The sequence below is a fragment of the Haemaphysalis longicornis genome, unplaced genomic scaffold (genome assembly GCF_048455015.1).
Source record: "Haemaphysalis longicornis isolate Haplotype H1 unplaced genomic scaffold, Haemaphysalis longicornis Haplotype H1 scaffold_11, whole genome shotgun sequence".
NCBI lineage: Eukaryota > Metazoa > Arthropoda > Arachnida > Ixodida > Ixodidae > Haemaphysalis > Haemaphysalis longicornis.
Genome location: NW_027526214.1, coordinates 76,107,662 through 76,133,692, shown reverse-complemented (window position 1 = coordinate 76,133,692; position 26,031 = coordinate 76,107,662). Strand labels below are relative to the sequence as shown.

The 26,031-nt window shown below is 45.8% G+C and overlaps 1 pseudogene; it reads left to right on the top strand.

Annotated features, from left to right (window-relative positions):
* Nucleotides 1-5,871, top strand: part of LOC144160691 (uncharacterized) — a 37,177-nt pseudogene extending 31,306 nt beyond the window's left edge.
* Nucleotides 5,872-26,031: the final 20,160 nt, after the last annotated feature.

The following is a 26,031-nucleotide window of genomic DNA, read 5'->3' as shown; positions in this document are numbered from 1 at the left end:
ATGGCGAGGATGCTTAGTACGGGAACTCGAAAACTCATCCAAGTTGCGCCCCGAGTGACATGCGATTTGCGCCCCGACCGTCATTCGATTTGAGCAGTGAGTTTTACCTTGATTATTCTCTAAGTGAAACTGCAACTCACGGTTCCAATCGAATTTCTCTTGATTTTCGATTGATGGTGGATTGCGCACAGATGGACGCGGACGGACATTGGGAGGTCCTGAGGTACTCACCACCCTTAAAGGCGAGAAAGTGCGCTTCACACGACTGAAGACTGACGACTGACACTAACTCTGTCTTGTCGGTGCCTGTGCGATTTTTTGCGATTTGAAATATTATGCGCATGGACGCGGAATGACATTGTGTGATCCTAAGGTACTCCAAACCTAAAATGAAGTGATGAAACCAATTCGATCGTGATCAAGAACTTGAACCAGGGGTATTCACGCACAAAAGATGGCGCTAAAAATGTACTTCGCAGCCAGCGACTGCTAACTTTGAGCGGTCGTAGGTATACAGATCTATTTAAATTTTAGTGCACGCTTATATGAGTACAGTTATGTTGTATTCGTTCGTTTTGTACCGGCCAGCAAAACCAGCTGCATGCGCACCTTTTCTTGTTGGCCCTGTGGGCCTTCACTCTCCCTCTCTCCCCCCTCCGTTCCCTCTCTTGGTGCCAACGCATATAATCACGCTTCTTACAATAAACGCGGTCGTTGACTGCCCGACCATCGTCAATGCTACTCTGCTGCGCGTGCCTGTGTTACTACAGTGGCGACGAGGATGGGATGGGCTATCGCTGTGGCCGACGGGGTCATTTGGCAAAGAAATGCTGCAGTGCTGCAACTGATGCAAAGGTTGGAAGGCGGGCAGCGAAAGTAAAGGCACTGACAGTTGAAAGCGCGTATCGCAACGACGACATGGATAGCACACACGTTTGGACATTGATTTCGGGAAGAAAACAGAGTTTGGAACCACCCATACGCCGCACGTTTTGATGGGGCGACGTAGAACTGGCCATAGAAGTGGATACTGGTTCACCGGTGTGCGTCGTATCGCGCCAAGTCTACGATCGACTCTACGCACAGTGGCCGCGCCTACAACCACCAGGAATCAGGCTGTCGTGTTACGCTGGACCGCTTCCGGTGTTGGGTTAACTCGAACTTCCAGTGAGGTACAAAAGCATATCTGTGCCTTGTCCGCTGATCGTGCTTGACTGTGCAGAACCCAGCCTATGTGGCCGCTAACTCATTGCTTTTCTTGACAAGATGGGCGTTCCGATTGGAGACCTGACTGCGCCGGACCGTACAACAAGTGCCGAGCCAAGCGACCATATATGCTGAGCCGACTCCTCGGCTAGTTCGAGTATATTTTCTCAACAGACCTTGGAATAATCAAAGGTCCACCAGCCAGCCTGAAACTCAAGGAGACGGCGACACCGAAATTCTGTAAGCCCAGATCTCTTCCTTACGGCTTCCACGATAAGGTCTCTCGTGAAATTGATCGGCTGGTGTCACTTGGTGTTCCAGCGCCCGTGCTATGCAGAATGGGCTACGCCGATCGTGGTCGTTTTGAAAAAGCACGGAAGCGTGAGGATCTGCGGTGACTTTAAGGTCACCCTTAACCCGGCGTATGAGGTGGAGCACTACCCTCTTCCGGTTAAAGAGGACATGTACGCAAGCTTAAACGGGGGCGAATATTTCAGCATCTTGGATTTAAAGGATGCCGTCACACCACTGGACCCTCCCCCAATCGAAATGACTGATATTGTAATCTGCCCTGAGGGAATACCTAAGCCTATAAAAGCTCTTAAACTTTCATCTTCAGCAACTGCGATCAGATTAACAGTAAACTACTGAAAAGTACCCTACTGCTCTCTAGTCAAATCTTACACCTATTATTTACCCAGTCACTTGACACCGGGCACGTCCAAGATGATTGGAAAAAAGCCCAGATCGTACCAATTTTTAAATCCGGTAACCCTGCAATCCCAACTAACTATCGTCATATCTCAATGACCAACATCCCATCCAAACTACTTGAGCACATTCTATTCTCCAACATAATGACCCATCTAGAGTCGATCAACTTTTTTTACCCACAACAACTTGGCTTTCGGAAATCCTACTCGTGCGAATCACAATTATCGGACTTCACAAACGACTTACTACAATATATGGACGCCAACCTTCAGATTGATGCCGTCTTCTTAGACTTCTAAAAGGCATTTGACCGGGCTCCCCACAACCGACTGACTGCTTGCTAAACTTTCCACGCTTGGAATTCTTTCTAACATAATTTCCTGGCTTAAAAATGTCCTCCCCAATCGTAAGCAATTCACAACTGTCAATGACCATCATTCATCCCTCACTGATGTGACGTCCGGGGTCCCGCAGGGTGCGTGCCTCTCACCACTGCTTTTCCTAATTTACATTACCGACCTACCGAATAATATTGTTAACCAGTTAAGACTATTCGCCGATGACTGCGTCATTTACACTACCATCCGCAACCCTCGAGACAGTATTGCTCTTCAACATGATCTCAACCATATCACAGCATGGTGTGATCAATCATTAATGCCACTAAACACAGAAAAATGTACACTGGTATCATTCACCCGTAAAATAACCGTTTCACAGTTCTACAAAATTAACTCGTTCCCGATTGCCGCTGTAACATCCTACAAATACCTCGGAGTTCATCTCTCACCATCCCTATCATAGAAATTTCGCATTCAAACCATTTGCTCAGACGCCGCGCGCACGCTCGGCTACCTGCGCCGGAATCTAAAACTTGCATCTCCGGACATAAAAAAACTGCCTACCTAACGTTCGTACTACCAAAACTGGAATATGCATCATCGATTTGGCATCCTTCACAGGCATGCCTCACCCACAAATTAGAAGCCATACAGAATCGTGCCGCCCGCTTTATCTGCTCACAGTACTCCACTAACACAAGCGTAACAGCCCTAAAGCAATCTTTGAACCTGGATTCACTGGAGTCACGCCGGATCATTTCACGCCTCTGCCTTCTTCATGCCTTTTATTATCACCCGAAATCCAGACACTCTCTCTTAAAACTGCCTCACCGAACCTCATCCCGTATCTGCCACAGCAACGCCATAGCACGACTACCCAGCCGTACTTCATCAATGCTCAACTCATCCTTCCCTCAAGCAATAACCCTCTAGAACCATTTGCCCGATACAATAGCCTCGTGCGCAGACCGCAAATAATTCCGCGAAAATTTGCTGAACCATGTTTCATAATACCTGCGTATAAAATGTGCCCTATGTGTTTCCTTTCGTTAATGCTGTATCTTTTGTACTTTTGAACTGTATTTTTGTACTGTAATTTTGTATTTGCTGCTAATATTCCTGTACCTTTGTCACTAGTTCTTTTTTTTCGTTGTTGCCTTGTAATATTTTTGGCGCTGTGTCATAGCTTTCTGCACGCCCCCCCTTATGTATTGCCCTCAGGGCCTTTAAGGTGGTAATAAATGAAATGAAATGAAGGGCCCCTTTAAGAAGCACCCAACAGGCTGTGTGTCATTAACACGCACCGCAGGCTTTTCCGGTATAACAGACTCCCGTTTAGAATAGCTTCCGCACCGGCTATTTTTCAAAGAAAGATGGATGCAGTACTCGGTGGGCTGCCGGGTGTCGAAGCCTACCTTGACAACGTGCTATTGTCAGAAGGCAAGAGGGATGATGGAGAGCACCTCAAGAGAGTGCTGGAGCGGTTCCGAGAGCGCGGCGTTAAACTTAGGATTGATAAATACAAGTTTCGGCAGCCTTCCGTCACTTACCTTGGCCATCGTAAGGACCGGCAAGGCCTCCACGACATTGAAAAAAACGTAGACGCCGTCACGCAAGCCCCGCGCCCATGTAACGTCAGCATAATTGCGCTCGTTTCTTGTCATGCTCACGTTCTACGCCCGTTTCCTGCCCAATAAGTCGACGGTGCTGAGCCCCTTGTATCATCTCTTTGGAAAAACGAGCCTGTTGGGAATGGCAGAAACCGCAGAAGTCAGCGTTCGAGAAAGCGAAAGAAATTTCGAAGAATGCGCAACTTCTGGTTCATTTTGATCCCAGCAAGGAACTGAAGCAAGAATGTGACGCTTCTTCGAATGGCGTGGGTGCTGGTCTGTTTCACTCGGTGTGAAATGAGCACAGACCAATTGAGTTTCGCTCCAGAACGTTAACAAAAGCGGAGTAAAACTACTCTAGGCTATAGCGAGAGCTATTGGCCCTGATTTTTGGCGTTTCTCGTTTTCACTACCTCCTAGGTCGGCAATTCACCCTGGTAACCGACCATCAGCCACTGCTGGGCCTGCTCAAGCCTGACCGCCAAACGCCGCCGATGGCCACCCCGCGCATTCAACGATGGCTGCTGTTCCTGAGAGGGTATCAGTACAAGCTACAATACCTTCCGGGGAAAGAACTATTTGCAACAGATGCTCTCAGCAGACTACCAGCCCCGACGGCAGCGGAACCGGTACCTGAGGGGGACCCCCCCAATTACGTACTGTCATTGGAAACCATTGACAAAGGTATAGTAACCACGCACGGGTTGCAGGAGCTCACTGACCAGGACACGCTGTTAGCCCGTATCGCAGAATACATCTTGCATGGCTGGCCTCGAACCACAAGTGGAATGGCGTCCGACAGGTTGCCGTTTTTTGATCGCAAAATGGAGCTTCGATGGCTCACCGGCTAATCTACTGGGGCAACAGAGCCGTCATACCACGGTAGGCGCAGGAAAGGATGTTGCAGCTTCTACATCATACACACCAGTGCTCCTCGTCAATGAAAGCGGTGGCGCGGTCACTGTTTTGGTGGCCGGAGATGGACAGGGAGATTCAGGAATTGTTGGCGCAGTGTGTGAGCTGCGTAGAAAACCTGCGAATTGTTGCGGCAGCACCACCGGTAAGTTGGCCGAAAACGGCCCAGAGGTGGTCCCGGATCTACATTGATTTTGCGGGCCCGTTAGCCGAGAAGATGATGCTTGTGGGGGTAGATGTTCACACGAAGTGGATTGAAGCAGTACAAATGAGGCATGAAAACACAGCAGGTAGCATTCGCTTCTTAAGAAGTATGTTCTGTCGGTTCGGTGTGCCACGCACAAACGTGTCCGATAATGGCACGCTATTCACGAGTCAGGAGTTCGCCACGTTTTTAGCAAGAAACAATATTGTGCCCCTGCGTACAGCGCTTTCCATCGTCAGTAAAACGAAGCAGCGGAAAGAGCAGTGCGAACCATTAAAGACGGGTTGCGGAAAATGCAAGGTGGCCAACTGGAAGATAACCTCATGCGCCGGTTATTCCATTACAGGAGGGCCCCGCAAAAGGAAGGAAAGTCACCCTCAGAAATGCTTCTCGGCTACCAGCTCCGTTCCCGTCTTGACACAGCCTGCCGCCGAGGGATGAGAACTTGTCGCCGGGCGCTGACGACTGGACCATCTAACCAGGCAGCAGCGTCTACGTGCGGAACTACGGCGTCGGAAAAAGATGGACGCCTGGACGTGTAAAATGTGCTTCGTGGGGGAGAATGATAGCAGTGGATACGCCAACAGGGGTAGTGCAGTGTCATATCGACCAAGTCCACCGCCGTCCCGAATCGACGCCGGAGTCTAGATCTACGGCGGCGACTGAAGGCGCGGAGGCGGAACGTGAATCTGACAGCGTGACTACCCCTGTCCCGTCTCCTGCATTGCAACTCACGCCCAGGCGGAAGGAGCAAGAGCGAAGCCCAGAGCAACCGGCACCGGATGGTCGGAGTGGGCTTCCCATACCAGCTGCTACGGAACCTCCAGTCGTCACGGCCGCGAACACCCTCCTGAGGCGGTCCCACATCAGCCCATTCTGAGGCGATCGACAAGAGATAGGAAACCGGTTCAACGGTTCCACTTTTAAGAGGAAATAAATGTTGTATTCGTTCGTTTTTTACCGGCCAGCAAAATCAGTTGCGCGCGCACCTTTTCTTTTGGGCCCTGTGTGCCTTGATTCTCCCTCTCTCTCCCCTCCGCCCTCCCTTGATGGCAACGTATGTAATCACCCTTCTGGCAATAAACGCCGTCGTTGACTGCCCGACCATCGTCTATGCTGCTGCGCTGCGCGCGCCTGTGTTCCTACAACAGCGGAAATCACACGAGCTTAAACTCTTGAAGGAATTCCAAAATTTCGCACACTCACTTTGAGTAGACTACCCAAACAATGACGCAGACTCTCTTGTGTTAGCTATTGAACGACACCCTCGTGAAGTGGCAACTGTATGGAAATGCACATCAACGTGGTTCAAAAATACTTCTTGATGGTGTACCACAAACTCATTTACTACCGGTCAAATCCAACACGAAAGAAATTGAGGGCCCTTGCACTCTTCCGCAACCCCGAATATGAATATAAAAGATGCTGAAAAAACGGAGTGATTTGTTTTCTTGAACAAAACCTATTATAAAACTTAAGTGCAAACACAAATCCTTTACGGGTCAGTTTACTTGTCTATTCAGGCAGATCCGATAGTATATCAAAAAAGCAAACGCAGCCATCACTGAACTTCAGTATGATTTATTATTACAGAAAAACTGCTGACGCTCCTGTTCAATCGTCCTGCATACCAGGCAGTTTTTCCCAGCTTCACAAAATTACGAAATTGAACAATCCTGTCTGGTCAATAGTATTTGGCATATAAACCTTGACCCAGAATATATACTGTTATGTCAAGCACCTTACAAAAAAATTAACATTTGTTTTTAACATTTTTAATTACAATATATTGTTATATAAACGACACAACTGATTTTCTAAGTTATATGCCTGACCTCAAAACACTTAAAAATTTCTTTCTTTTTACCTTGGATGTAGCCTCTTATACACAAACTTACCTGACGCCTATAAATGCCAATCAGTGATATGTTCCTACAAAATTTCAGAATGTGACAAACCTCTAGACAGGATAACTTGCGCAAAATATTTGGAATGATTTGTTAAAACAAAGAAGTGTCAATTTAAACACGAGCATACCACCCATGCAAGTTGCATACATATAGGAAAATATTAGGGCCAAATTATGCCAACCTAACATCTTCTTCCCGAATGGCACACTGGAGCCCAACAACTACATATGTAGTAAGCCTTCCACAATACCAGTTTCAAACAATAAATTGAGTGCATTGTAACGAGTGAGTTCATCAGTCTCTACAGTTGTTGTATTCGTTCGTTTTGTACCGGCCAGCAAAACCAGCTGCGCGTGCACCTTTTCTTTTAAATGCGGAGCATTTCTTAGGCTCGCGATGCCACTCGTCGATGTTGTCGGCGCCGTCCACTCTTCTCTGCGCATGCAAGTCGCGTCGAGGCGCAGGTGCGCGTCTCTCCCCCTTACCCTCCTCGCTCTCAACAACAGGTGCGGCGGTGCGGGAGGAGCGCGTGTACCGCGTGCGCTCCGTCTCTCTCAACAACAGCTGCGCTGCGGCGGTGCGGGTGGAGCGCGTCTGTGCGCGCATGCGTCGTAGCTACCCGTGCGCTGCGTCGCGCTCAACAGTAACGGCGGCAGGGCGTGTACACTTGATAACGGCGTGGTTGGTGCGTGGAAAGTTCGCGCGCTTCTGTACGTAAGTGTGCGCATGCGCGTCTCTCCCCCGTACTCCTCTCCCTCGAACGCGGGCGGTATGTACATAAGCGGCGGAGCGCGCGTTCGGAATTCAGTCAAGGGCGTCTTTGCTTGGGTTTCGCTTGACTTGATGCTTTGCTTGACGCCACCAAGCAAAAGACAGACTTTAACTTTACACTCCTTGCCTTCGCTTCTCTTTCACTCAATAAATAAGAATAAGAAAGACGAAATAACAATTAAGCATTCCCAAACCATACCTAATTACGCAACATTCACGCGATACCCCCAGCACTCTGTGACGCATTTACTCGAGTTCCCCCCAAGGGAAGATGCAGGCGGTTTTTTTTTTGGCCCTGTGCGCGTTCTTTCTCCCTCTCTCCCCCTTCCTTACCCTCTCTTGATGCCAACGCATATAATCACGCTTCTGACAATAAACGCTATCGTTGACTGTCCGACCATCGTCCATGCTTCTGCGCTGCGCGCGCCTGTGTACTACAAGGTATTTGACTCAATTTCTTTTGTGGCGTTAGTTGAAGTTGTCACCTTCTGTGCCATTACTCTGCGGCGACGACAGTATAACCGCTGTCGTCGGATTGCGCTACGAAACAGCAATCCCCTTCGAGAAACCACGATTGAGTTCGAGCAGGATCGGCATCGATCGCGATTGAAATTGTCGTGTAGTAGCGCACGACTTCTTCACGATTAAAAGTGCTCGTGTGACAGCGTATTACGCACAAGCATTCAGTTGAATAAAATTTGGGTTTAACGCGCGGCAGCTACACATAGGCTATGAGGCACGCGGTACCTACAGTTCCGGAATAATTTTTAGCACCTGGGAATCTCTGCCATGCACCTGAATTTCAACCGCGGGGGCCTTTCGCAATGTGCCTCCATCCGAAAAGCGCCCGTCGCGACGGACAATCGAGGTGACGAACAGGCTTTCTCCCTGTCTGGTTCGCTCCCGCTTGTTCTTCTCCGTTTTGCTCGGGTTCCGGGTTTCTCTTAGAGGTTCGCTTTGCCATTAGTGGTTCTACTTTTCCGGTGGGCTCTTTGTGGTTTGTTACCGCAACTTTCAGCCGTAACGCACTTTTAACCATACCACCACCTTCAGCCGTAAAACATACACAGGCTAAACACACAAAAAATAAAACAAGTGCCCAAAAACAATAAAAATGCGGGAAGCACGCGTCACCATATATATGCAGGCTCTAGCACGTAACGCACAGCTGCGACAATGTTGCATGGAACTAGCTGCAGGTGATTTGAAAGGCTGACCGGCTGAAACTGTCCTCTTGCGCCGTGTTGTGACGTTGAGCCGCAACGCACGTCTCACCGTAGTGTCACAATTCGCCGTGTTGCCATACTCATCCGTAAGCCCTTTTTGCTGTAGTGACACTCTCCGCCGTCTTGCGATGCTCAGGCGTAATGCACTCTTCGCCGCAACGCGACTTTCCACCAAAGGGAAATAGAGCCGTTTACCACAGCATAATGCATTCCTAATGAAATTTGCTCCAAATGAAATGTATATCTTATTTTACAAAAAAAGTACCTTTACAAACATTCATCATCATCATCATCACCACCACCAGCCTATCTACACCCACTGAAGAACAAAGGCCTCTCCCATTATTCTCCAATTACCTCGGTCATGTGCCAACTGTGACTAATTTATCCCCGCAAACTTCTTGATCTCATCTGCCCATCTAACTTTCTGCCGCCCCCTGCAACGCTTGCCTTCTCTAGGGATCCACTCGGTTACCCTTATTGACCAGCGGTTATCTTGCCTTCGCATTACATGCCCTGCCCACGTCCCTTTCTTCTTCTGAATTTTTAATACTATTTCTTTAACACCAGTTTGCTCCCTGACCCACTCCGCTCTCTTCTTGTCCCTTAATGTTACACCTATCATTTTCCGCTCCATTGCCCGCTGAGTCGTTCTCAATTTAAGTTGAACCCTCTTAGTGAGCCTACAAGTTTCTGCCCCGTAGGTGACTACCGGTAGGATGCAGCTGTCATTCACTTTCTTCTTCAGCGACAATGGTAGGCTGCTATTTATTATCTGAGGATGTCTGCCATATGCACCCCACCCCATTCTGATCCTTCTAATTATTTCTGCCTCATGGTTGGGATCTGGGGTCAAACTTGGCCTAAGGAGATATATTCGCTTACCACTTCCACTGCCTCGCCACCTATCTCAAACTGCTGTGCTGTCCCGAGGTTATTGATCATTACTTTAGTTTTCTGCATATTAATTTTCAGGCCCACGGTTCTACTCTGCTCGCCCAGTGCGGAAAGCATGCTTTGCAATTCGTCCCCCGAGTTACTTAGCAAGGCAACTTCATCAGCAAATCTGAGGTTACTGAGGTATTCTTTATTAACCCTTACTCCCACCTGTTCCCAATCGAACGTTCAGTTGCCCCCAGTTACAAACATTTAGTTGCCCCAAAAATGCAGAAAATCGTATGAAATGTTTTATGTAGGCTGCGTTGTAACCCTAAAGTGAATTCCGAAATACTGTCATCCCTAGTTCTTTTCCCCAGACAAGTGCCAGATATTGTCGTGGAAGCATAACGGACCAGTGTGAAAGCACCTGCACGCATTGTACGTCCCCGCGCACGCCCAGGTATACCCGTTTGTTGCTGTTCAGTCTGGCGGGGGAATGGAGGCCATTGTATAGTCCTGCGCAGAGATGGCATTTCCTCTTTGTTCTTCTTGGCTGCGACAAAAGCCGACCCCTCCTTTTTGTCTTCGAAGAGAGGGGGTTGTTGACGTTACAGGAAAGGGGGCAAATGCTAACGTGTGCATTTGAAAGAAGGAATTTTGAACTCTAGTGGAAATAGCGCGTTTGTTTTGAGAGTGGGATTCTGAGACAGGCAATTGGCGTTCCGGTTGGTTCTTGTTCCACCAACCGCAATGTCCGTGCACCGAAATCTCCGCACGGAAACGTCTTGCACCGAAATGTCCTGCACCGAAATATCCTGATACCGGCTGGGGTGCCCCTCTGGCTTGTTTCCACGTCATTTTGGTCACTTTAATTACCGGGCACGACATGCCGATGTTCGCCACCTCAGAAGCGGCTGTGTTGATTTACTCGAGCCATACCTTTCACGTTCTTTTTTTGTACGAATTCTGTCACATCCCGTTGGGGACTGTGGGACTAGTTGCTACTGCACCGACGATGCAGGCGGTATTGAACTCTCCGGCCTATTTTGTTATGACAGCTTGCGCCGTTACAAGTTTATAAATAACTTCGTTTGCGTATATTGCGAGGCGACAACGTACACAGTCGACGTTAACTACGCTCTGGCGGCAGAACTCTCTGGTCAACGTCCTCCTATACACTGCCATTTTGTAACCTTATCAGGTTTTCCCCCCCGAAAGAAGAAACAATGACGACCCACGCCATTGCATTGACGACCGTCAATGGCCCGTGAGGGCCCGGAACTCCTTCCTTAGAATTTGGGTTCGTCGACCTTTCGCCCGCGAGCCGAGGCCCGCACCTGATGTGGACGAGTGTAAAGAGTACTGTACAATCGCGTCTGAATTATTTTCCTGGGGCTCTCCAGCCACCACCTACACTCCGCCCCCCCACCCCCCCTCTTCTGTGGCGTTCCGGGCAGAAAAAACCTACTGAAACTCGCAAGTACTACGAAAGCACACGCACCGAATAAATCAAAACACATGCAGAATTGGTGCAGCTACACATTTAATATTTATTCAGTCCAATGAAGTTTTGAACGCCCAAGAATAGAAAGAACAAAATTGCAAAAATTACTTCACCAAATAAAAAGTCTGCATGTTATTCGTATATTAAAAGTGACAAAGGCTGAAATAGAATAGCCTGAAAATACTATTGGGAACATGACAAAAATAGCGAAATTATAATTGCGCGTGTTTTTCTAAACCATGTCTTTTGTGAATATTTAATGCGGATCGCTCTAGATCCTTTTTCATTGATTGACCATTCTTTAAAACAATTTTTTCAAGCGCACTCAATTCATTTACGCAGCATGTGGCGCTATATTACCGAGCTGTTGTTGCAGATTGCTCAAAGCGTATTTAAGAAAATTAAGGCAATAATTTGTTACAAGAAATCAGTGATAAAAAACACTATGATACTGTCACTGATTTGTTCTATAACTTAGGTCCCTTAAAAAGAAATGAAGAACAATAAGATATTTTTTGGTTTATTTATTGATACCCTCAGGGTAATACATTACCTAGGGGAGTGGGGTTAAGGAAAAAAAATGTATGAAAACAGGCAGATATTTTAAAAAAAGTTACCAAGCTGGCTTGAAAAACGCAAAACAAAATACTTAACACGTTTCTACAGACACAAATTTGTACACATATACATTTTTGGAGTAACACAATATTCAAAACACATATAACTTCCAGGAAATTGTTTGTACACAAAACAAGACCTAATCACGGAACACTAGACAATGCAGAGCGAAATAAATTGCCATTGCTTTTTGAAACAACGTCTCATGGAAGGGGGTTCCAGTCATGCGATGTACGCGGGATGAATGAACTAAAAACCCTTAGTGGTGCAAATAAAGAGGCCTAATTCGCCCGAGGGATCCAGACGTGATGTTATATGTGATGGTGAAGTGATTAAACTATATCGAGAAGTGCTTTGTGAAAAAAACTTTATGAAAAGGCAGATGCGTGCGATTTTGCGACGTGAACTTGGTAATGGAAGTCCGTAATTTTTTTGTGGTTACGCTCGCTGCCCGGTGGTAGTTTGACTTAATAAAACGTGCCGAGTTTTCCTCACCATTTCTAGTAAATGAGTAAGAGATTCCGTGGAAGGATCCTATATTGATGATGCATATTCAAGTATTGAGCGTATGATGCTTTTGTAAAAATGAAGTCTTACGGACGACGGGGAGTAATTAAAGTTGCGTTTTAAATAGCGAAGCATGCGGTGAGCTTTGTTGGTGATGAATTCGATGTGAATTTTCGATGATACGTCGGGTAAAATATGTAGTCCTAAATATTTATAAGAAGAAACAGATTCCAGAGGGCTGCCGTTCAAGTGATAAGAAAACCTGTTAGTAGCGCAACGAAAGGTTCCCATGAATTTACACTTGTTAACGTTTAAGGCCATCTGCCACCTATGACACCAGGAAGAGATAGCGCTAATGTCAACCTGAAGCGCATGCGAATCCCTTACGGTGGCTATTTTACGGAAAAGAACGCCGTCGTCTGCGAATAAATGGACAGGGTAAGAAATAAACGTAGGCAAATCAATATTATGAATTAGAAAAAGTAATATTCCTAATACTGTACCTTGGGGAACAAGCGATAGTACCGGCTGGAATGAAGAGCTTGTCTCATTAACAACTACTAACTGTCAGAGGTTAGTGAGGATAATTTCAATCAATTTCAGTGTTTTTGTATCAAGACCCATATTTCTAATTTTACTAGAAGTAATCGGTGTGAAATTTTATCTTATGCTATCGCGAAATCTAAAAAGATGCAATCGGTAAAACTATGCATTTTGTGAATAATACTATGTGAAGAAGAATACTATGCATTTTGTGAGTTAATAGTAGTAGTAGCTGAGTCTTGCATGAAAATGTCTTCCAAAGCCATGTTCGGCTGGATGAAAAAATAAATTAGATTCCGAGAAGTTTGCTAGGTCAGAAAAAGTATGTGCTCAAGGATCTTGCACGCAACCCAGGTGATTGATATGGGTCGATAGTTGAAAGGTGAATGCCAGTCCCCTGATTTAAATGGTGCAACCATGTTCCCTATTTTCAAGTCCTACGGCAAGTCCCCGACTTGTCGTGACTGATGAAAAATTTTAGATAACGTAACAGAACAACACCGTGTAGTACTTTTGAGGAACTTTGTATTAATAAGTCAAGACCAAAAGCTGACGATGACAGCATTGACAGCATTTGTCAATGACAGCAAATCATTGACAGCATTTGATGCTGTCAATGATTTTACAAATTTCATTGGGATCTACGAGGGCATGTACATCGTGGTATAATCACAGGAGCAAAATTCTGGCGTATCCCAGGCTAATGTGTGTGAAAAAGAACTGGAAAAAAGGCATTGTTTATTACACTAGCAAACTCCGGTTCCGGTATCGGTTCACTGTGTTAATCACTCAGGGCTATTGCTGTCTTCTCGTGTGGGTTTATTGCGCTCCAAAATGTTCTAGTGTTATTAGAAGGCATGTCCGTTAAAGTGTCAGTAAGGAACATCGTTTTTGTGTTTTTAATTACAGACAGATATTATTCAGCTACTGAATGGTATTGTGACCAACGGTACTGACTTTCAGACGTCTTGGTTAAGCGGTAAAATCGATTTCTTCTGTTCGCTAAACGGCCGTTATTGTGGTTGTACCAAGAGGGCTTAGGATTATAAGAAAAGTCTCGAACAGGCATGAAGTGGTCGCTGAGGTGTTTAACCTGATTTTTCAAATGGCCCAAGTAGAGTCAACACTGCGCTCATCAAAATTTCTGGGTTAAAAATTACTTAAAATCGTCTAGTTCCTTGTTTATTCTCGTGAAATCAGCGCTGCTCTAATTACACACTACTTTGTTTCGCCTAGTAGCCTTCAACGCCGGTAAATTTATCGAAAAAGTTAGTAGGGCATGGTAGCCTAATTTTGGCGTATGTGTAATCTAAGAACATAGGTCAGGGCCAGTTGTGAGCACTAAATCTAGTCTTGTAGCAATTGTAGCTGTTATTCTAGTGGGCTTTAAAACCATCTGGTTTAGATTGAAGCGCACACATAGGCCGAAAAATTGCTGGTCAGTGGATAAATCGTCGCTTGGGAAAGGCATTGGTGGCAACCAAGTATTTCCCGGATTATTAATGTATCCCATCAGGAAAATCTGAAATGAAGGATAGCTGATGATTAGAATATTATTGGCGTCATGAAGCTCAGTGTCAAATGTGGCTGGGGCGTGCGGGGGGCGATAGCAGGCTCTTATTACTCTACGATGAGACAGTTTTCACCCATGAGACAGTTTCACCGAAATTTCTATGGAGCTATGTTTAGGTTAGGTTGATAATGTCAGCGGCGCAGGAGTGAATTGCCGCGAATATTTTCATGCGCCTTTTGATTGCGCTTGTGATGTTTGTGAGAAGAACCGATTTAAGTGTAAAGGGGACTGGTGGTTGCCGCTGCCCCTAAGTAGTTGTTAGTGAGAAGATGCGGCAGGCTTTGACGAAGTGCTCAGACAAGTTTAGAAGCTGCTTGAGAGAGCGAAAAATTGTGTGCGTTGTCATTCCGAGGGGCGCGGTTACAGGCTTCGGCCAGAGCAAATGGCCTGACTCGATTACTTTGCGACAAATGGAGTCCCAAGTGTACTATTTGCCTTTAGGACAATTTTTTTTATATTTAAGTTTAAAGAAAAACATGTTAGGCTGGGATTTGGCAAATTCAATCAGAATAAATATTTTGCCTCATATTCAACAAATAAATATACATTTTTGGAAAGGCCTCAAAATCTTCCGCTGTCCTAAAATAAGTCTGAGTCGGACGGAAGAACATTTTCATAAGTAGTAAAGAATTGCGTGCTCGCTCCATCTATTTATACGCCGAGCCTGTTTAACATCTCCATAAATGGAATTCAAAGACATAAAACGTAAGCGCCAACTTTCTTCATTTTAACTAGAGAAAGCCTCGTGTTTTAGCCATCTTTCTCGTTAAATGAGAGGGGCTTTGATTTTTTTGTTTCCTGGGCAGTGTTTGCATGAAGAATTTCAATGGCAGCAATCGAAACAAGATACACATTTTTGCCACACTAAGATAACGTATGCAACTATCCCGCAGGAGCCGAAAGAGCTAAGCCATTCGTACGTATAAATTTGTTTTGAAAGAAATAAAGAGGGGCATCGGTAGCTACAGTGTACAGCAAATTAAGAACCCAAAATTGCTATAGAAATACCAATCTTAAACACCTTAAGCCTGAAGGTAATACAACAATCTGGCTAATATTGCGTCCATTGGAGCAAAATACGGTTCTCTTGATGTGTACAATTTATTTCAGCGAAACACCTTCGCAGAATTCTGAGTAGGTTTGCGCTTTTTCTTCGTTAAGGCTTTAATGTTTTATATTTTATTGTTATGAGAATCAATGTTTTCGTATAAAGTGTGCTGTGCGTAACTATAAACTGGTTTGTGTTTTCTGAAGTCAGTTTATTATCTGACCAAAAGAATTGTTCGTTTGTTAAAAGGTTAACATTTAGCAACTTTAACTCCCTCAAAATTTACTTGTTATTTGTCGAGCATTTATTAAACATATTCTGTCAGTAAATATTTCTTTCGTACCGGGGTAATACCTTACGTATCTGCAAGTATACCCAATCCATACGATAGGCACTATACCTAAAAACAACAATAAATACTTTAATCTTAAAAGAGCGCTTGTTCTTACCCGTTTTCAGGAATGGAGTGAGGTATGTTTTGATTGATTAACTATTCGGCCGCATACTGCTCATATTTGCAGCCAGAAGTTTGTAGACCGTTGTTTACGGGTATCTCAAGTGTACGTCATTGTTGCAACTTTAGCTTACACTATGCATCCTACCTACCTACTCGGTTGTATTAGGTAAGAGTGCCTACGCTTTGTGGGGAGCGGGAAGACACCAATCCCCTCGCTGCACGATCGAAAGACTTCTGCCTCTTCATTGAGTGCTCAGACGCAGCTGTGCTGCCCGCTTTGCCACCTGCTCTGTAGTGGGAATTGTACACCTCAATTCACGCTTGCACTTTGCAGCGGTATAACCAACATTCTCCTGGGGCCAAACAGTGGGCGTATGCAATGTGTGGCGCTTAGGGCGGGCTGGTCGTTAGGGAATGTGATGGTGAAATATCTATTGATGCTGGCTCCGATGTAAAACGCCTCAACTTCCTAGCTTCCATTTCACTGCAGCCACGTTGCCATTTTTGGCAAACTCTTTGTTCCCAATATGCAGTTGGCACAATGACCACAGGGTGCGGTGTTGAGCGCAGCAAAGAAGCGGTAAATATTCTTACATCCAGCATTTCTAAAGTGCTTGCAAAAAGCTCCCCACTGTGGTCTACCAACCCTCTCCCCATTCCTCGAAAATTATGCTCCGCAGAGCCAGGCAGACAGTCTGCAGTTCACGGTGGTATTCTCCGAGAGGGATGGTGCATAGAAAGGGGTATTGGAGTGAGTGCAATTGCACTATTACTGTGTTAGGACCGTTCCATCAGAGGCGGCAGTTCAAAATTACTTTTACCTCAGTCAGCACAGTGATGAGCTGCTTTTAATCGAGAGTGGTTTGCATCCGGCCGGGGGCCCTGCAGTAATCTTGGTGAGGTTACTGGTGACACCTGGGATACCGCGAACCCATGCACTATAACCAACTGTGGTAACGAGTTTTAAGGTGAAGAAAAAAAACCAAACCACAAACAGTGGGCTTCGGAGCAGTGGTGTACTGCCAAGAAGGGCTGCAGAAGAAAATATCCCCGTCCCCTAATTATATTGCACGCCTTATGTATTGTCTAAACCCACCTGACCAAATGATCAGGCCCTTAAAAGGGCACGAACGGAAGTTTTATTGTTTGCTTATTGATAGTCTGACAAAACAATTGCCAAGGTGCTGAGGGAAAAGGCGATTGAGGCATTGCAGTCACCCCACGTGCAGCAGCTGCCGCCAAAGACGACTGCAACACTCGCCTATCTAGGCTCCTAGCATCTGACAGCACAAGCGACAGCAGAAGCATCTATACATGCCAAAATATATACAACAAGCATGCACACTTCCAGTGTAACAACTGCAATATATGCCAAAATAAAGCATACTAAGAAGACATAACTGAAGAGAATTACACGCTTTTCTTACGTAACAAAATGTACCAGAAAGAAAATTACAATGCCCAATCTTCGTTTTTGCGCCCAAAAAGTAATATAGCGTAAAAAATCACAAAGTCAACAGATGTACAAGAAAAATCTTACACATCATGGAGAAAATACATTCTGGTTTTCCGTTTAAAGCGTATACCGAGGAAGTGCGTTCAACCATGTCAAATAGTACAGGGTGATTGTTCAAAAGATTAGAAATTTGCCATTTAAGTGTTTGAGTGCAATAACTAGTTCTAGTCCATGCTTTTGTAAAGTTTTTATGCAGAAAATTATATCCCACTTCAGTGTTAGTGAAATAAAAAGAAAAAGCTTTGGGATATTATTGAACTCTAGAAAATCGTTTCAGCCAGTAGTTGATTATACAATGTCTGAACATCAAGTATGCAATCTTGTTAAAAGTATGTGTATGTATTGCTAAAGTTCGAGAGATTATGAATGAACCGCACACCTTTCTTTTGCATGCGATGCAAGCCAACCATGAGTGATTTTGGCGCAACTCCCCATACAAGTAAGCAATTATGTAACTGTGCGTGCATATAGGCAAAATAAAGTTGCTTTTTTATTCTCGTAGGCAAAACGGCTCTAAATTTACTTAACATGCCAATGTGTTGCGCGATGTTACGTTTTATAGAACTTATATGACATCCCCAACGAAGATGTTCATGAAATACTACACCTACAAACTTATGGTCAGAGAATCGTTCCAAAGGCTTAGATTCAAAAGTAATTCCATTAGTAAGAGTAACAGTTCTGTTAATAGAACCAAATACTATATACTTCGTTTTAATAATGTTCAGGTGAAGCTGATTGGAACGGAGCCATTGGGATAGGCTTTCGAGCCATGAATTTGTTAAGGAAACAATAGATGACATGTTTCGGGATGAAAAGAAGACATTTGTGTCATCTGCGTAAAGCACAATTTTTGGTATGTGGGGGATATTAACTATGTCATTTATGTATAGAATAAATAATATCGGTCCTAATATTGACCCCTGTGGGAGCCCAAATTTCAACTATTCAGTATCGCATTGATTGTGGGGTTTAACGCGCCGCCGCAACGCAGGCGATGAGGCGCGCCGTAGTGGAGGGATCCGGATTAATTTTGACCACCTGGGGATCTTTATCGTGCGCCGAAATCTCGTACCCACGGGCGTTTTTGCTTTTCGCCTCCATCAGAAAAGCGGCCGCCGCGGCCGGGAATCGAACCCGCGATATATTCAGTATCTGAAGACATGTTATGAAGTAATACATACTGTTTCCGATAAGATAAATAACTCCGTATCAACTCGAGCAACTTTCAAACCTCCTCCGGACATTTACCTCCGAAGCCGTGACAATTTTTCTTGCTTGCTAAATATGCAAGCTGTTGACAAAGAAACTCCTGTGTGTGGAAAATGAGACTTCCTCATTGCAAACTTCATTGAAACAGTGGGCGGAAAAAACTACAAAGAAGAGGAAACCAAATTTTGGAGATGTACTCATTGATGTCAGCCGCAAAGAGCAGACAAAAAACACCTGAAGCAACCTAACATCTATGGCCTAAAAATTTCAACCACATTTCCCAGAACCTCAAACTCTTCTCGATGTGTCCTCTCCGCACTGGATCTAATCAACGAAACAGAAACCCACAACCTGCATAAACGGCTTGACCGGGGGGTCACAGCAGTCCGGTGCATCGCAATAACACGAGACAGTAAAAAAATCAAAACAGAGCAGCTAATCATTCGTTTGACAGAACCTCACTACCAGAATCCTATACTTCAGGTTTTCTCCGATGTCCCATGCGCCCGTACTGCCAAACCCCCGCCCCTGCTAGAAATGCCAGTGGTATGCACACGGTACGAACTCTTGCCGGGGTAGACCAAAATGTGCTAAGTGTGCGGATTCTCACCAACTTACACAAACCTGTTGCGCTAACAACTTTGCTTGCCCTAACTGCGATGGACCTAAAGGAGCGTATTTACGACCGTGCCAAACATTCAAGCAAGAAAACCAAATATTCACTTTGAAGGAAAATAAAACATCGGCTTTCCGAAAGAAACGAAGAAAGAAAGCAACACTACCGGAAATGCAATAAGTTTAACCAGGATACCGTCCGGTTGGCTACCCTACTCAGGAGGAAGGGGATATGGTAAATAAAAAGCAAAGGACGGATAGCGGTACATATTAAAGGGGAAAATTAGAGGAAGAAAACTAGGGAAAACATTGACCATTGCAAACACAAACGCAGTACAAAGGACGCACAAAAAACCAGAAAATGCATTAAACTAGGGTGGTACACTGATGAAATTGGCAAACTAAGAACAGTGCACTGTAGAAATGTTCCTACAATTTTTCAGACAGGCCGGTGTCCTTCACAAAGTGAACAAAGGTTTTTGCAGCCTTTTCGGCCTGTCACAAAGAACGCCTATGACACAAAGTGTCTTTGCTGTAAAGGAGTGGTCGTCGAGTCGGCGAAGTGTGGCGGAGAGCTGTTGCCTCGGCGTTACGAATCGGTCACAATGGCAAAAAAAGGTGTTCAATTGTCTCATCGGTTCCGCACACATCCCAAGAAGGGCTCTTGGCCGTTCCAATGGTGTAGAAGCAAGTACTGGTGAAGGCAACAACTAGCTACAGGCGAAGAAGTAAGGTGACGTGTGAGTATGGCGCCGCAAATCGGCTCGAGTGAGTAAAGACAAGTGTTATGGAACTCTCGTGTCTTCCACATAGCGAGCGTGGCTTCGCGGGCGATGGACTGCAGCGATTGTGCTGCATCAGTGCGTTAAAAGCGATACCGGTCAATCTTGCAATTTTGTGGGCTCGATGAGCCGCTCTATACGCATTCTTCGTTCCCGGTAATGCCGCAGTTGCTTGGGACCTAGTGAAAAGCAATACCATGCCCATGCCTGACTACTGCGTCATATACGCACCGGATTTCAGCAGCCACAAGTTGTTCGTATGAGCAGCGGCGTAGGTCAGACTGAATGCGCTGAAGAGCGGGCCTCGGGTAACTGAGCACGACCCATTTTTCTGGTGATTCCACCTGGATGAATAAAAATGCCTCCGAATACCTTACAATATGGAAGCGGTTGACGTAGTCGAGTTTGAAAGGTAAAATGAATTTAGATCGATTTTTGCGGTATTATAACAGCAGCGGCAGAAGTGGACGTGGTTACCGATCCATCGGTGTAGACATGGACCCGGTCGCTGTAAGCCTCACATAGAAACAGTAGGGAGGGCAGTTGAAGACCACAAGATGAAAGGTCCGTTTTCTTTTTACTAGAAAGCAGTATATGTCTAACCCCACAAGGGAATGATCATCATCGGTCTTCGCTTGCCCACATCAAGTAGTGGCGAAGGTAAATATAACTGGTAGCGAAGCTTCCTTAGAAGCCCATACGTTCAGAAAATGGCGGCTCTAAAGCTGCTCATGGGACTTAGCGCCATCTGTGTGAGGAGAGAACACTTCCGGCGGAACAAAAAATAAACAGGATGTGACGCAAGATCCGGTAAGAAAGTGACGTCATTTTGGTGGCATTAGCGGGAAAATATTTCTTCAAAATAGCCTTAGCAGGCCTCTGATCGCAGAGGGCTCATGTCATTGCCATCTGACGCAAGTTGGCGAGCCCTTAGGCGTGTGTGCTTCAAGTCACCGCCAGCTTATACTCGTGACTAGAGAAACGTACTTTAGCATACTGTCGTATGATTTGCCTCGCTGTTTCAAAAACATGTTGCATCTTCTCTGAACCTTTATTCTGTATTCATGCCTTCCACTGCTGTACAAAAGCAATTAGTTGCTTATTCTGATTGCAGTAGGTGGCAAACGTACCCCCCCCCCCGACCGGAATTTTTTTCTCCCTTGGGATACAGAGCACGAAATGACACTTGACCACTATCCCCGGCCCCCCTTTCCTATAAAAAACGTGCCCACTCCTTACCCCGATACGAATTTCTACCAACGCCACTGCTGGGTTTAAATGCGTCGCACATACGCAGGTTGCGTGCGTGCCTTAACTATAGATCAAGGTTATATAATGCTTGCTCAGTTTGTGTACTTCTGTTCTAAGAGAAGAAATAACGCATAGTCATGCTATAATTAAGACATTTGAATTTTATTCCAGGATAAACATAAAACAAATTTACCACACTGCACAAAATCAGCACGTATACAATAAGTACAAAATGTTCGTGGGCACTACATGCATTATGATTTTCCTTACGCGCCGAAAAATTGACTTTACCCGTAACATATAGCATTATGAGCAATGAAAGCGTCAACAGCAGAACTACTTCGAAACAAGAGAAAAGAACTAGGCACTGCCTCTTGACGCAGAAAACCGGGCCGCAGGAATGCCGATTCACGGAAGTGCAGCAAGCACACCGCAGCTGCACCGGCGTCTTATCAAGTAGACATGGGTTTCTACAGAAGTTCACTAGGAATTCACGCCTGTAATTCCCTGGTTGCATTATTAGGCAAGTGTAGCAAAAGATGAGTAAAAAGAGGAAAAAGGGATCAATTCAAACGAAAGCGACGGCAGTATGTAAAAGCACATAGCAGGAAAGATCTGGCAGCAGCGCAGCACGGAGCAGCACAACACAGTACTGCGATGGAAATAATGCTTGCGCATACAAGTGCGGGAAGCTTACTATACGCGTTGTAATGCAATAGAGAAGACGCTGAGATAGACAAATAAAGCGACTCGTTTAAATTCGAGTGGTACTACGCTGAGAAGTCCTAGAAAAATTGACACCACTTGCTCCAAGCCAGCCTTAGGTGAAATCAAGAGATAACGGTGACATAAAGCTTTAGACCCATTTTTTTTTCGAAGCACCACCACGTCCCCTTACACAACCCCCGTGCACGTATTACCAGTAATATAGTTTCGCGTTACCTGCGGAAATGAGAGGAAAATGGTGAAGTAAAACGCCAGGTGTACGGGAGTTGTTCTTGCAACCTTTTGCAGCACATCGTTTCCGTCGGTTCCGAGGAAAGCACTCCGCTCCAACCGTTGGCAGCATCGTCCCGTAGTTCACCGTGCCCGCCGGGCACGGTACTAAACGTGATCACCGATGATACAACGCACCTCGCAATTCCATGCGCAGAGCACACCAAATTAACAAGGAAGAACGAATGCAAATGCGCACCACCAAAACACGCGAAGGGCGTTTCCCAGCAGACGAACTTTAGGAGCGCCTTTCCGAACACTACAAGGACTGCATCACAGAGCAATGACATGTGCCATTCTTCAGAGGGCCCTACAACAAAGGTTTTTGAGAATGAACAGCATTTTCATAAATTATTTGCACACTGGGCCTAAATAAATGTGATTCAGAAATAAATATCGTTCGTAAAATATAAATTTTGTTTTGTTGTAGAACAAAACTTGGTTATTTGTTACTAGTGTTTGTTCCCTCCTCACCTAGTCGCGCTTCATTCGCCCCTCCCATAAGCCCCCATGCTGATGTCGCTGGCAATAGGTTCTGAACCGCTTTTCGCCCAAAGCTTCGCTACCACTTATATTTACCTTGTAGTGGCCTCCCGGTAAAACGCGTGATGTTACCGGACACCGGGTACATAGTTCGTTGGCAATAGTACGAGTCGTTTGCTAACAATTTCCGCCATAGATTGGGCACACCCACGACCACGCCGGACCAGAAGTTGAGACGCAACAACCACCGGAAACCCGAGCACGGCGGTGGCGCGGCTAAGTCTTGCTCAGCTAGAGTTAGCACCACCGTAAGTGCTAATCGTAAGTGCACCACCGGTGGTGCACTATCGGTGGTGCACCACCCTAAGTTCACCACCGTAAGATGGTACCGGAATCTTGGAAGAACGCGAACATCATCCTAATTCATGAGAAAGGTGATATTAAGGACCTGAAAAATTACTTGCCGATCAGCTTACTCTCAGTCGTCTACAAGGTACTTACCAGGGTAATCGCTAACCGAATTTCTGCAACCTTAGATTTCAGTCAACCTAAAGAACAACCAGGGTTCCGTAAAGCTTATTCAACAATGGACCATATTCACACGGTCAATCAGGTGATAGAGAAGTGCGCTGAGTATACTTAACCCCTATGTATAGCCTTCATAGATTATGAGAAAGCATTTGACTCTGTCGAAAATCAAGCAGTCATTCAGGCATTACAGAACCAGAGGGTAGATGAGCATTATGTAAGAATACTAGAGGATATCTACAATGGCTCTACAGCTACTCTCATCCTCCATAGGAAGAGCAGTAAAATACCTATAAGGAAGGGTGTCAGACAAGGAGACACAATCTCTCCAATGTTATTCACAGCATGTTTCCAAGAAGTATTCAGAGCGTTGGATTGGGAACAGTTGGGAGTAAGGGTTAATAGAGAATACCTCAGTAACCTCAGATTTGCTGATAACGTTGCCCTGCTAAGTAACTCGGGGATCGAATGGCAAAGCTTGCTTTCCGCACCTGGCGAACAGAATAGAACCGCGGGCCTGAAAATTAATATGAAGAAAACTAAAGTAATGATCAATAACCTCGGGACAGCACAGCGAATTGAGATAGGTGACGAGGCCGTGGAAGTGGTAAGCAAATATATTTTCTTAGGCCAAATTGTGATCCCAGATCCGAAACAGGAGGCAGAAATAATTAGAAGGATCAGAATGGGCTGGGGTGCATATGGCAGACATTCTCAGATAATGAATAGCAGCCTACCATTGTCGCTGAAGAAAAAAGTGTTTGACAGCTGCATCTTACCGGTACTCACCTACGAGGCAGAAACTTGGAGGCTCACTAAGAGGGTTCAACTTAAATTGAGAACGACTCAGCGGGCAATGGAGCGGAAAATGACAGGTGTAACATTAAGGGACAAGAAGAGAGCGGAGTAGGTCAGGGAGAAAACTGGTGTTAAAGACATATTAGTAGAAATTAAAAAGGAGAAATGGACGTGGGCAGGGCATGTATTGCGAAGGCAAGATAACCACTGGTCATTAAGGGTAACAGAGTGGATCCCTAGAGAAGGCAAGCGTTGCAGGGGGTGGCTGAAACTTAGATGGACAAATGAGATCAAGAGGTTTTCGGGGATAAATTGGTCACAGTTGGCACAGGACCCAGGTAATTGGAGAATAATGGGAGAGGCCTTTGCCCTGAAGTGGTCATAGATAGGGTGGTGATGACGTGGTGGGCTCCGGCTCTATTTCCAAATTTACGAGACATCACAACCCACCGCAGGGTGCTTCTACGACTATGTAGTTTGACCAACTGAGCGGCTGCACTATCCACAAACGCGGCCCATGGACAAAAATCCTACGGGAGAGGACAAATCGTAAGCGGCTAGCACTTTCTCCCGCACCTGTCCGGAAGCCCACCCCCGTAGTGATATAAAATAACATATTTCCCCCAACGACTGAAAGATTGTTTATTATCGCCAGGCCGGACTCCGCGTTGCTTCTTGGAGTGAGCGGCAGTTCGCACAAGCCATCTGCCAAGAAAGCAAACTTCCTGAATGGACATTCCTCTCCAGCTTAAATATTCAAACCCAAGCTTCGCAGAACTTCATCATCGCAAGCACACTCGACGAAACGCTAACTCTAACACTCTCGAAGTGACGACCAAAATATCTGGGGCAACTACCAAAGTGCCGACTCCCTACGCTAAACTACTACCGGACACGACTAGAGGAGTCATCAACGGCGTAGACATTGGAACTACGAATAAGCAACTGCGGCACATCCTGGCCACCAACAGGCCCCGCATTTTACACGCCAGACTACTCGGCACGTCCACCGCCGCTGTAATTTCCTTTGAAGGCCACCGTGTGCCATACTACATAAAAGTGGCGTACGCCATCCTCACATGCTGGCGACCATAACGTCAAAATTTCCAGTGCAGTGCTGTGCTGTCTGCGCGAAGGTGAACCATCGGCAGGATATCTGCACAGACACGAGTTCATCATCTGCCCAACCTGCTACCTATTATATCCCCCCATTGGACATCTATGCACCCCGACTTACCAACTTTGTGTACCCAACCACCTTACGACCAGACGTGAATGCCTTAAGAAATTAAAACCACCGGCATCAGCCTCTCGGAGGAATCCCCGCACCTACCAAGGACCGGCCCCTGCCAACAGCTAACCTTCCCTGGACGAGGCCGCCACACCGTCACCACTAAAGAAACCCACCAACAAGGTAAGCTGGTCAGCCGTGGCAATTGGTCCACCCACTGCTCACCCCTCACCTATCTTTACCACCTCAACTCCGCCAACCCTCCCTGATGAAAGCATCCACCAACTAGAACAGGAAAATGCCAGCCTAAAACAGCAACACGAGGCCACCAGCAAACGTACTGTTGCCCTTGAATCATGCATTTAGAAATTGCGTGCTCAAGTCGACAAACTGATCATCTGACGCTACTGCAACACAGATGGACACTCTGCCTGACGAAGACTCTGCCTGACTCTGCCTGACCCCAGCCCCCACGGGCCTTTCCCGCACTGACCGATTTATTTAAGATAGGGGCGAACACTAATGGTGGTCATGTCAGCATTTAAAAACATCTTCAAACCCACGCGGACAGCACGAGCATTACCAAAGAATG